This window comes from Thunnus albacares, chromosome 6 (assembly GCF_914725855.1).
Source record: "Thunnus albacares chromosome 6, fThuAlb1.1, whole genome shotgun sequence".
NCBI classification, from domain to species: Eukaryota; Metazoa; Chordata; class Actinopteri; order Scombriformes; family Scombridae; genus Thunnus; species Thunnus albacares.
The window spans coordinates 30,948,022-30,960,366 of NC_058111.1; the positions used below are offsets into that span (position 1 = coordinate 30,948,022).

Consider the following 12,345-nt stretch of genomic DNA (forward strand, 5'->3'; position numbering starts at 1 on the left):
TTGAGTCACCAGCCGCCACTGGTAGAAAACTAAAAGGAGTGTTGGCTGCCCTGCATCTCCTCAGGATGATATTAATATATTTCTGCTGTCTTTAATAAGATGAAACTTAGTACAGAGCTTTTCCATGTGCATGTAATATTGAAGCATGGCACCAATAGCCCCACCTTGTGGCCGTTAATGAAATACCATCATATCTCTTGAACACATTATTCAATTACCACTGATTTTAGGTTATATCTTCAAACATAAATCAACAACACTTATTGCTGGGACTCTTTCAGAAGCTGGGCCAGCTAGCAGCAGCAGATGCAGCAATCTGATGCATTTTCTTCAGGAAATACAATTATTCTAGTCATTATATTTGTATTTTTAGGGTATTGTGTTTTATACTTAGCTAAAGCCAATTTTCCACGCTGGTCTATTCAATTCAGTTCTACAGGAAAGTTACAATTAACTGATTTAGTTGAATTGTCCTTTTAAGCAGATGAAAATTATAGCTCTACAGTTCAATCTATCTCATTATAAGTTTATTAATAAACACTGATCAATACATCAAATAACCAAGTAAACATTAAACGCATGTTTTACTCAGGTTAGGAGACTCTGGATCCTCCTCAGCTCTAGTTTATGGCAACGATAGGACACCATGATAAACAAACAGGAGGATCTTGGTTCCCTGTAAAAAAAATCCAAAGCAATTATTGGACAGCAGTGAATCTTTGCAATCTAATAGTGCTCTCATTGTTCTTTTCGAGCTTTTAAACTAATTCGTGATTGATCGCTCATTATCGGTGACGGGGCCCCTGGAGACAGCTGAGACCCTCCTTCCTTTTCACAGCGTGAAAGCAGCTATAACTTTTAAATAGTCGACTCTGCTCCTTGATCTGGCAGCTCAATAGTCTTCGAGACGTTTGAATAATCATTGTGGCCTTTTTCCCAATAAAGAAGGTGGAGCCGCCCAACAATAAAGCACTGGAAACCCAATATTACCTAGTGGATGGTGCAATAGTCTGAGGTGCAGGTAAATGGCCTTAATGATCATAAGTTCTTTGAGTGCATTATACTTTTCACGAATATTTTCATACCCCTCAGCTGTTGAGCTTTAATCCTCAAGCCCAACATGAAATAACTCCAGCTGTACTCTTTCATACATTGACTGCAGCACTGAGTCAAAAATGTTGGATTGATAACCCTCTCCACGTAATGACAGGAGCGTCTCTTAATAGCACACCGATTGATGTTGGCTGTTTGGATGTGAATCATTCTTCAGCCTCGCCGACAAAAGCATTAACAATGAGCATCATCGATAACAATGTATTTATTTTTTTCAAGGTCGGATCAATTTAGGTCTAGGTTTTATCTTGGAAATCTATTCCCTCAATTTGTGCTCTGCAGCAGGATCCAGACTATAAAAGTAGAGGTGGTGTGGTGGTGCAGCTGCTCAGAGCTGCTGCTGGTTCAAGGAGAGGCACTATGAGGGCTTCAGTCACCCAAGGCAGACTAAATGGAAATAACTAAGGTTGAGCAGGTAGGTCATGTAATAATTTCTTTTAAGCTGCTAGAGCTGATAAGATACTTTTGTTTAGAAGATTAGAGAACAGTTTGCAGGGTCATGATAAGGAGCTGTATAAAGCAGTAGCTGTAAAGTAATATAGATTAGCCAGAAACTAAAAGAAGTGCAAGAGCTCTCCAAGGCCAGCTAATGAATTATACAACAACAATCTCCTTGATAATAGTTTGTTAGTAATAATTACTGAAACTTTTTGATGCTATAGAGGCTTGTCTGGAATACCTTTTAAGTATACAACCTTTGCAAGACAATGTGTTAATATATGGGGAATACTGAAAAATGATACATTCATTTTTAATTTCTGGATCTTGTCATCAGGGTGATATAACACAGAAAATGGATGTTTTCTTTCAAAAGTTGGGAAACTACTCAAACAGTCAGTGAAAAGTCTCTATAAGCCTATTTCACAGCAGACACATGTCATAGCAGGAAAAGCACAGGTGCAACTAGTAACAGTGATGGCTGAACTTGATTCAGGTGGGCTGGGTCCTGGGATTTGTTATTGTGCATAGTGGCTAGAGGGGGAAATTAGGAATCACGTTGCTGATTCAAATCTTTTTGTTCAGTTCAGTTCAAAGATTCGTCGTCACGACTATGTAGTTTGTTCCTTGTTTTAAGCTATACACTTGTATCACTTTTAAGTGGGCTTCAGTAAAGGAATACATCAATAGTTTATAACTGTGTTCAGTCCGGTACTAAACTGGACCACAGGGGTCAGCAACCTCCTATTTGCAACAGTTAGCACATTATGGTGATTATGGCTTTTGTAGTCTTTTAATAAGCTTTTAACCATGAAGTAACATACTGTATATGAGGCTGAACTGACAGCAGTACTCTCAATCACCACTGAGAGGAGCTCCGCTTATAAAAGCCACAAGTTCTGTGACAATAGTGATTCATGCAGTTCAGTTTGAAGATTTGGTGTTAAAAATTCATCCGTACACCTCTAATACTGCTACTGTTGCTATAGGAGTTCAAAAACTGTTTCCCCATTCCATACCACATACTAATTGTATACATTGTGTATTACTTTTTGTCATAGTTCACTGTTTTCACAGTTAATATATACAAAAAAAAAATCTTTTCTATTAAAAGGAAATTATGCAATACATGCACTGACATGCAGCAAAGTAGGACTAACAAACTTCATAAAAAGAAAGCAAAATGTGTTAAAAGATTTCATGCTTTTTTTTTTTTTTTTACTGTTTTTCAAGCGATCTTCCTCGAACCACCATCTGCAATAACAAAAAGATGAAGACATCGCGTGCGCAGCAGTGCCTCTCTCCTGGGTGCCAGCTGACGCACAGCAAATTACAGAAAGTCAAAAAAGTATTCCAGCGCACACCAGCGTACTAGGATAGACACTATTTTATTAGGGGATTACTTTGCTTTGCTGGAATACCTTTTTTGACTTTCCACCATCTACAATATTTGGATTTTTTCAGCTGTAAATAGCTCCATCATTTGTTTGCTTTGTAAGAGACTTACATACAACAACAGCACACTAAAATCAAATGTTTAGTATGCATACTATTTTTTTTCTTACTTTTCCAGTGTGAACACACAACTTACCCAAAACCTGCTTAGAATTACTATGTAATGTAAAGTTAGGACACAGCTAAAAAGTCTGAAGTGGTCAAAAAGGTTAATTGCTGCCACACTCACGCCGGAGGAGAAAGTGATTCTGTCGTTAGACTGACTGCAGTATGTGGTAAGTCCAAATGGGGTCGCTAGTGCTCCATGTGTGGATGTACCCCACATTTTAAACAGCCAGTGCAAAGCGAGAGAGGGAAGTCTTGAGCACCATGTATCACCATATTATCTGAATAGTTCTCAGAGTCTTCATAGCCCACAACAGACATTATCTCCAACAGTTTGACCAAAGTCACTGCTCTCATTCACTGTAGTCTGTCCTGTGCCCTGCCTCTGCTGATAAGCCCATATCACATGTCTTGTCACAGCTGTAAAAACATGCACAGAGAAGATTGATCTTTGTGTTGTGTGCTATTATAGTATACTATTGTGGTCAAAAAAGAAAAGGTGTTTGGACATTTGTTGCTAATGATGCTTTGAGCATTTTGTCAATATGATAGCTTATAACCATGTCCATCAACGCCTGGTGAGAAATGATCAATACTTTTGCAAAATCAATTAATTGTTTTATCAATGGGTGAAAGTGTTTCAGAGCACATTTAAATATCAGATCCGCTCAGAATTAGTCTAATCTGGACAATGTAATTGCTTTTTGTCCTTCCTCTGCTTTTTTTTTTTAGTCCAGTCTGCTGAGGAGACATGAAATGCTAATTTGTTTATTTCAAGGAACTACTATATTTAATAATATATTTTTAATTTGGGTGTGGTGGTGCAGATTTAAATGGATATCCTACTTAGCCAAAATGGATCCTTTATGTTTTATTTGTTCTTTGATAGTTTGAAATTTGCCTGTCATGACTTGAAGAGCCTCTTGGGAATCATTAAAAATGTTGGAAATATAAAACAATGTGATGATTGATGCTGGGCTAATAGCGCTGTGATGGAAATGGTTAAATATTTTCCTTGATTTTAATTGGTTTATATAGTATTTTAATATCCATTAAAATTTAGATCATAATGCACAGGTCATAATAGTGAGCTAATGTCAGTATTGTATATGGAATAAATTTATTATTTCACACCAGTAACATGGGATCAATATGAGGCAGGGTCATACTTGAATACAGGCACCACACTGCTTAGCAAGTTCAACATGTCTGTGTGTTCTTTAGCTACTTGTTATTGGTTTATTGACTAAGGGAACGAGAAAACAAACAACTGCCTTGCCACCATTATTGCTTTCCACACCCCCTCACTATGCACTTAGTGTTGGCTCACTGCAGTTCACCAATACACCTCACACATCTGTGTTTGTACAGGAGCAAGTGGATGGACAGTGTTCTTCCATTGCCTGTAAACAGCTTGTCACTCCCTGCCCTTTTTCAGATGGCGGGGGTGGCAGGCTGGTGGTCGTCATGGGGGTTAAAGTTGATGAACGGTGCGTTGTGTTTGTCTGACCCACTTCATTTCATCCCAGACAGGCTGCGGGGGCTGCAGGTTGTGGCCAAAGGGGCAGCCTTGCTGGAGTTAATGACAGGGCTTTGTTCGGCACTGAGGCTCTCGTCAAGATAGGCCTGGGCCAGACAATAGATGGGGTCACAGGTCCTCAGAGACCCTGGGTGAGAGGGCTAATGAGTCAGTATTGAGCTAAGGGGAGCAGACCAGTGTGGTCTGCAGCCCCAGGCTCAGATGGTTCTGACACAGCCAAGGAAAACTTGTTTGTTTCGTTCCTGACAGGAGGCTGCAGAGCCTCCATGTTTTGGTCTTACCGCCAAGCATTTGACACATCCAGTCGCACATTTTTTTCACAAGTGTTCAGGGCCAATTATTTGAGCTCAATGGAGAGTTGTTTAGTCACCCATACAGCTGGCTGCCTGTTCAATACTGTCTAAACGCTGGTACTACAGGTCATCTCGAGCCTCACACATTCTGATCCGAAAGGTACCAAGAGAAAACCCACCCAAACCCAGCATGTGTATATTCATTTAAAAACAAAAGTGGACCCAATTTGAAAGGGACTTGAGGTTAGACAGACCTGTTCTGAAATAGACCCAAGGAGAATTTGACTGAAATAGAAAGAAGGCACCAGAAACTATCAAGCATTTATGGTCAAAGGCAGCAGCAACACAGTCTTTATCCTGAACAAATATGATGCACCATGTGATATTAGGGTATTAAACATTCTGGCACCCAGGCCAGATAAGACTGAATATAGTTTGGACCCTGTTCGACGGGGTTCCTGGATCAAATCTTGGATACTTAAGACCAAGTGGACCCATGAAGACCTGTAGCTGAAACATGGCTCCCTGTCAGCACATAAGTAAACGTGCATGGGTGCCATTTGGATACTTTGGTATGGATGTTTTCTTATATACTTAAACTTGATTAATTTTGAGTGTAACATTAATGTGCCAAATTTGAACCCAACTCCTAATAGGAAGGTTTATCAACCAATATGCTTGTTTGATCAACCCACATCACTTTGTTGAGATTTGGGAACCTCTGCAAACCTCTGTGACCTACAGTTACCAGTAACATCCTAGATGTATTATGGATCCACAGAGATATTCATGTGTATCACTGCAAAAGTATAAAAGCCTCAGTATGCTGACAGTGTCTTGAAAGCCTCTTTCTTACTTTGGAATATTTCTCAAGCTAGCTAGCTTTTTTCATTCACACAACTACTGCTTTCACTTTTCCTGTGCACAACCTAGCGTAACACCATGAATGACTTCAAGGAGAGACTGTCGGAAAGCGTGCGCCCTTATCCCCATTTGTACAATTCATTGTGTCAAGACTTCAAAGAAACACAAAAGACAGATTTCTGGAGAGAGTTTAGAGGCAGTAGGATGCAGCTAGGAGGAGGCTATGAGCGTGGTTCAGAACAGGTAAAAACACTGCCTTTAGATGTGGTTGGATGACTTGTCATATGAAGTACTTTGTTTCAAGCATGTTCAGCCCTTCCTGCTTAAACAATTCCATGGCATTCCTTCCACGTTTGCACTCCGACAGTTAAATCAACACTGACAATATTTCTGTGCATGAAGCTCGACTGTGACTCCTTCAAGCTTGACTGGCCCCTCTCCTCCTTTGTTCGACTTTGTAGCTTTTAATTTTGATCTCTTTACACATCCCCCCTCCCCCCATTCCGCATCAATCCATCAACTGCTGCGACCCTGGCTTATCCAGCCGTGGCATTGACCTCTCATCTTCATATTGACCCACTGTTTCCCATAACCTCTGACCTCTCAGGGTCAAGCCTGCAGCCGTCTGGACCTCCTCCTCCTCCACCTGGCCCCTATCTTCACCCCTCAGATGGTCCAGATGGATTAGCCTCTGCTCAGGACGTCTGCGGGATTACATTGTTGTCTCAGCAGAGGGGTTGCAGGAAGCTCCAGGTCTGAGCAGCAGCTATCTCATATGTAGCATGTTCAACATTTTTCCATCAAGCCTTGAATCAGTCGGCTTCATGTTATTCCATTTCTGAATGAATCATGACTTGCTTCCTTTGATGGCATTTCTAATGTGTTTTTTTCCCCCTGACTAGCACAATACAGATGCCGAGGGAACTTTCTCTGCCTGTCTCTCATTCGCTCTCTGTCTGTCGCTCTCTGAACTCACTGTCCTCATTCCATAGCCTGGTTTTGATACATAGTGTCCTGATAGTTTGCTGGGGAGAATCTGGGTCAGTGTGGGGAGCCTGAGATAGCACAGGCACAAGGCTGACTAGAAATACGTCATACATTGCTATGCAAAGACTAGAAAAAACAATACTGCTCTGCTGCTTTTTAACAGCAAATCCCATACACCTACCATACCCATGGGATATATCTGCTTGAATTTGAGCAGTATCAGTATGTGTTTTGGTGGGATCAGTAATAAGGCACAACAGAGACCAGCACAGGCAGACTTTAAATAGGATGCCACATAGGTCCAGATAATATTTTTTATCACGCTCAAGCAGAAGTGATGCAGAAAATTGTTCACATGAGCACATTTCATTATAAAAATTGACTGTTTGATTGCCTTGACATTTTGAGTGACATGTCCATTAGTTTTGGATTAAATATTACATCACTGAAGTCTAGACAGCCATCTAATGCGCACATGATTGAATTACATGGATTGGAAATATGTTGCGAACCAACAATATTGGTATTTTTGCAATTAGTTACAAAAGTATGTCTTATGTTTGAAATGATTGTTTTGTTTTTCAGCATATTTATCTTGCTTTTCAAATATCTTGCTTTTCAAATTCTTTGTTTTTCATCATTTTTAAAAGTGTAAGATTGTGTTTTTTCGTGCAAAGTAGGACTTGCTCCTTGGAGCCGAGTGCGCTTTGGTCCATGCAGCATTCCTGATTCCTGCTGAACTGAGAGCTATACGGGGGGGGGAGGGAGGGAGAGAAGGAGCCGTGAGGGAGGAGGGGGTGGGGGGGATGGCAAGAACAAGAGAGGAAGTGAGTGTTCATTACAAAGTGTGCCTCTTGGTTGTGGGCATGCCCAGTAGAGTTCGCCTTGCAGCCAGAAATCCAGCCTCTAAATTTGAACAGGAGGGAGACGAGGTGACTGAGCAGACTTTTGTTGCTGCTCTCTCTCTCTCTCTCTCTCTCTCTTTTTCTCTCTCTCGCTCTCTCTCTCTCTCTTTCTCGCTCTCTCTCTCTCTCTCTCGCAATGTTATTTTCTCTTCCTCTCCCAGTAGTGAGTGTGTGGAGAGATTTGTGCTATGGAAGAGCAAGAGGAGGTGCAGATTTCAGCTAGTGCAAAATACAGCAAGGGGGAAGTATAGAAAAGAAGAAGAAGATGAGGAGGAGGAGGAAAAAAGGCAAGAGAGAAAGACTTCACCCCCATCTCCCTCTTCCTCTCCCTCATTCCCTCCTCTGCCAGCGACTTTTACCTCAGAAATAGCGGAGGGACCAACTTCAAAAGGCAGTCAGGAGGGAGCTGGAGTGTGAAATCTGAGAAGAGAAGCAAGATGAGAGGCTGACCGGCGCTGTGTTTGCTATGCTGTCCAGGTCAGTGCCCAGGAAAGACCAAACAACTGCTCACTCATTTCCATTACTGCTTCTGCTGCTTCCAAACTCTTGTTTACTGAGTGCACATAGTGCAAATAATGCTTTTACATCCGCCTGTACTTTGAATTGAAAGAATATGTGGTTGTGCTGGTGAGGAATTGTGTAAAAAGACTTGACTGACAGACTGAATGACAGACTGCACACCGTCTCCTCTCAGCACCATCCGACCGGTGTCACTTCACTCACAGCGGAGTGAAGTGCTGAAAGTCCAGCTGCTCCCTTCAGCACTACATATGGGAACTGTTTAGTTGATCAGCTCAGATGTTCACACGCATACACGTGTTGAGGGAGGACAAACTCGCTAAAATCGAGCCACGTGGTTACGATAAGAGAAATCACAGAGACGTACTGTAGGCTGGGCGCTCACGTGGGGGGATTGCGGCGGAGGTACAAAGACCTGATTAAATTTCAAGTTTTGTGGTGGGAGTTTGGAATGGGTTTTTTTCATGTTATTGTTACAGAACTTCTTTCTAGTCCTGTAACAAAAACAGTGTTTTAAGTTGTCAGTATTTCAGTTGCGGTTGCTCGGTTTGTTTTACCTTGAAATGTCCGTTTTGAATTTTAGCAGTGAGGATGTCTATTCATTTGTTTTCATGATGTTGTTGTATTCTCATGTAGTTAACTAGGTTTCATTATTAATTTGATTCAGTTTCAAATTCATGGCACCTTGGCCTTAATCCTAAATCTCCCAAATCCAATAATATTATTTGATTTAATCAGAGTGGGTTTACAATTATCCAGTAATAATATTAACACAGCAGTGATCAACTAGAGATTGTAAGCCCACAAAAGTGAATATATTGATGATGTTTATTTTATATTGGACCTGTCAGACAGCTCACCTGTCTGGGGCTGTCCTCTGTTGAGGCACCCCTGAGGACCTGTCCCATTAGCTGTCCCAGCATGCATTGCCACTGACAACGAAGTGTCAGCAGTGGCCTCCCAGGAGACTTGTTGTTGACAGGTTTATTATTCCTGGATTGTGGAGGTGGGGCACACCAGAGATACTATGGAACTATAGGGAAGTAAACAGAGAGGGTTTTGTGTCGAAACGTTATTATTATTGTTGTTGTTATTATTATCATTATTATTATATTCCAGTAGTATTTCAGTCTCTTATGTCCGCTGGTCTTCCATTTTCAAATTTTTTTTCCCCACCAGCTCACTGCAACGATGTTGCTAAACTTGGGCTGCGGATGTTTTTTTGTTTAATTTTTTTGTAATCTTTTTCTTGATTAATCAATTGATTGTTTTGTCTTTAAATTTTCATACCTATTATAATTTCCCAGAGTGAAAGTGATGTCTTCAAATTGCTTGTTTTATCCATCCCACTGTCTTAAAGCCAAATATATTCAAATCATCACATTTAAGAAGCTGGAACCAGAGAATCCACCGTTAATTTTCTGCTGATCACCAAATACCTACTTTTGTTTCAACTTTCATTACTGATTACCAACACACTGTACGCACTTTAATGCTCAATGTGTGCTGACAATATGACCACTAGATATTTTTTAAATCTTCATTAGTTAACTAAGTAATATGCAAATATTTTTACTTCATACCTCACAATTTTTACTAAATGTGTGGAGATGATTAATGTTTTGTCAGTTACATTCCTGTCTCATCCTCCTCCTCCTCTTCCCACTCGCTGCCTCCATACTCCTCAGTGATAAGCAATACTTTAATATGTTTACAGTAGTAGTGGCTGTTGTCGTCATCCCTGGCATACCAGACATACTTTAGCTGACCCTCTCTGCTCAATCCTCGTGTTTGTAATGGTTACAATGGGTGTTTCCTTCAGTATCTCATACGCACTTGTGCTCACTTTTATTACGGTAAAGTAACCCGACTACTACTTTTCGTCTTCCTGAAGAGAAAAGGTTTTGTTTTTAGGTGATATTAAAGCAGTCCATTGAATTTTTTTTGTTCATTATATGACAACTTAAGGGCAACCCTTGTCCTTGCTTTCTAATGACCACTTCTAGATGGATGATTACAAAAGACTTGAGCTGTGTTTTAGGAAGGGGATCTTTTGTGGCAGATTTCCTTTGTCTGGGGAAAAAGGACAGTATTCTTTGTTGGCAATTTAATGTCATTTCTAAGACGTTGATGTTTTTGTCTGACAAATATTTGACCACAGCAACATTATTTTTGCTGTCATATAAGTACATGTGGGCTGGACACTTGTATTTGCCTGACACAATGAATAACAAAACTACTAGAGTGCAATACACACATACACACACATACATACAGAAATGTTCAGTGGAGATAATATTAAAATGTGACTGTTTTAAAGATTAAAGTCAAACAATTCAAATAATTCACAAATTTTTTCAGGCCATTTCAGATTAACTAAAGAATACGCATCACAACTTCGCATCACGACTTCTTTTTCTTTTTTTGAAATCCAACCAGTTGGCTGAATTTAAAGGTGCACAGATTTTACAATAGTAAAATAGAAATTTAAGAAACCCTTGCGATAACAGATTTGGCTTCACACTTCAAATTTTTGACATAAAATCTGCGTTACAAACGGGGTGCATAAAGTTTGAAAGACGAGGGTGTAAGGTCTAATGAAAGATGCTATTGATTTGGATTATGGGAATTGTAGGATCCAGCATTTTTGAAGCTTGTTTCATACTGGGGACAAAAAGCCAAGATATCTTGTCCTTTGCTGCTACAATTTTGACCATTCACTTCATAAATTGGTCTCTCAAGTCCTCCAACTGTATGGATGTGCAATACTAATTTGCTGGAGTACCCCTTTAAAGTGAAAAACTTGCACTAATCTGGTTTGCCTCATTCTAATTAAAGGATCTGTTCTGTTAACTAGTCGGGTTCCACTATTGTGAGGTCTAGGTGTTTTTTCAGTTATCACCTTTTCAGCTCAACTCCATTCACTTGCAAGTATCATGAAGGATATTATCTCTCATTCTCACTTGTATATTTCAGAGTGAATGCATGAAAATATACTGAATGAATTCTTGCGGTGGAGGTGTCGTCAGAAGCATTAGTCTTGTCATTTCTTTGCAGCAGTATTGTTTCATGTCTCTGTTGGAGCTGCTTATATCAGAACCAACAGGAGTTCATTTATTCAAACGTCAGGGTGACTCTTCTCTTCCTGGGAGCCTGGGTTCCCATGTGTTCCTCCCCGGGTCCCACCCCTGACGGCAATCTGAGGCTCCATGATCCATCACACAGCAGGCGGCCATGTTTTCTGAAAGGGCCGTGAACTTGTTACCTCCCTCAGCCCGCCTGCCTGAATGTCAAACCCATTTTTCTTTTCTTGTGTCCCTTTCTCTGGTCTTCCCCTTCCCAGGATTGGGCCGCATTCACTGCGACCAGGTTGCCAGTACAGCTTTTGAATAGAGATATCAAGTCTGGTGCCACGATTTCCCTCTGACCTCCCTTTCAGACCTCCTTCCTCCGCCTCTGCCTGCCTCCCTGCGAGGTCGCGACGGGTCATCATCATGACTCCAGCCTCTCAGTACAATGACACTACATCCATGGTACATTATCTACAGTGGGTCAGCTGGCCTGGAGCTCTGTCTATAGACCATTCTTCCCCGCTCTGTTGTCTCTGGGATCTCTGGATCCAGCCTGTTCAACATGGCACGCATTCAAAATGGCAACCTCAAGGGGCTTTTATTCCTCCGGCAGAATTCAATCACTTTTTTCTCTCCTCTTTCTGCCTCTCTGCTGAGTTATTCAGAGTTTAATGAGGGAGGGAAGATAAAGGGAAGCTTATGGTTTGCCGGATGATGGAGAGGCTGCCTTTTTGTTTCTGTTGGAGGAGCCACACAGCGAGCGTTCATGTGAAATGAGTTTTTTTTTTTTTCTTACCAGAGGGGAAGGTGATTGAGATGTCTGAGAAAGAGCCAGGGAGTCTGGAGGAGCAAGGGGTCATTAAAGTGTCAGAGAGGCTGCACCACTTCAAATATTCCTCTGCATTTAGATACAGCAGAGGTTGTGGGGGTTAAGTTAAAAGAAGATTTCTGTGGCAAAGTATGGAGGTATAATCTGCTCTGAGGTATTATGATTATCAAACATTAATGCACTGATTTCACCATAGGCATCAAATAGTTATGTTCCTCTACACCTC

General features: G+C 40.9%; 1 long non-coding RNA gene across 1 annotated transcript in view; it reads left to right on the top strand.

Moving 5' to 3' along the window:
* The first annotated feature begins 7,666 nt into the window (after positions 1-7,666).
* LOC122984618 overlaps positions 7,667-12,345 on the top strand; it is a 105,537-nt gene continuing 100,858 nt past the window's right edge. The window contains exon 1 of the long non-coding RNA XR_006403931.1: positions 7,667-8,177. This is a non-coding gene — a long non-coding RNA (uncharacterized LOC122984618). The remainder of the gene's footprint in view (positions 8,178-12,345) is intronic.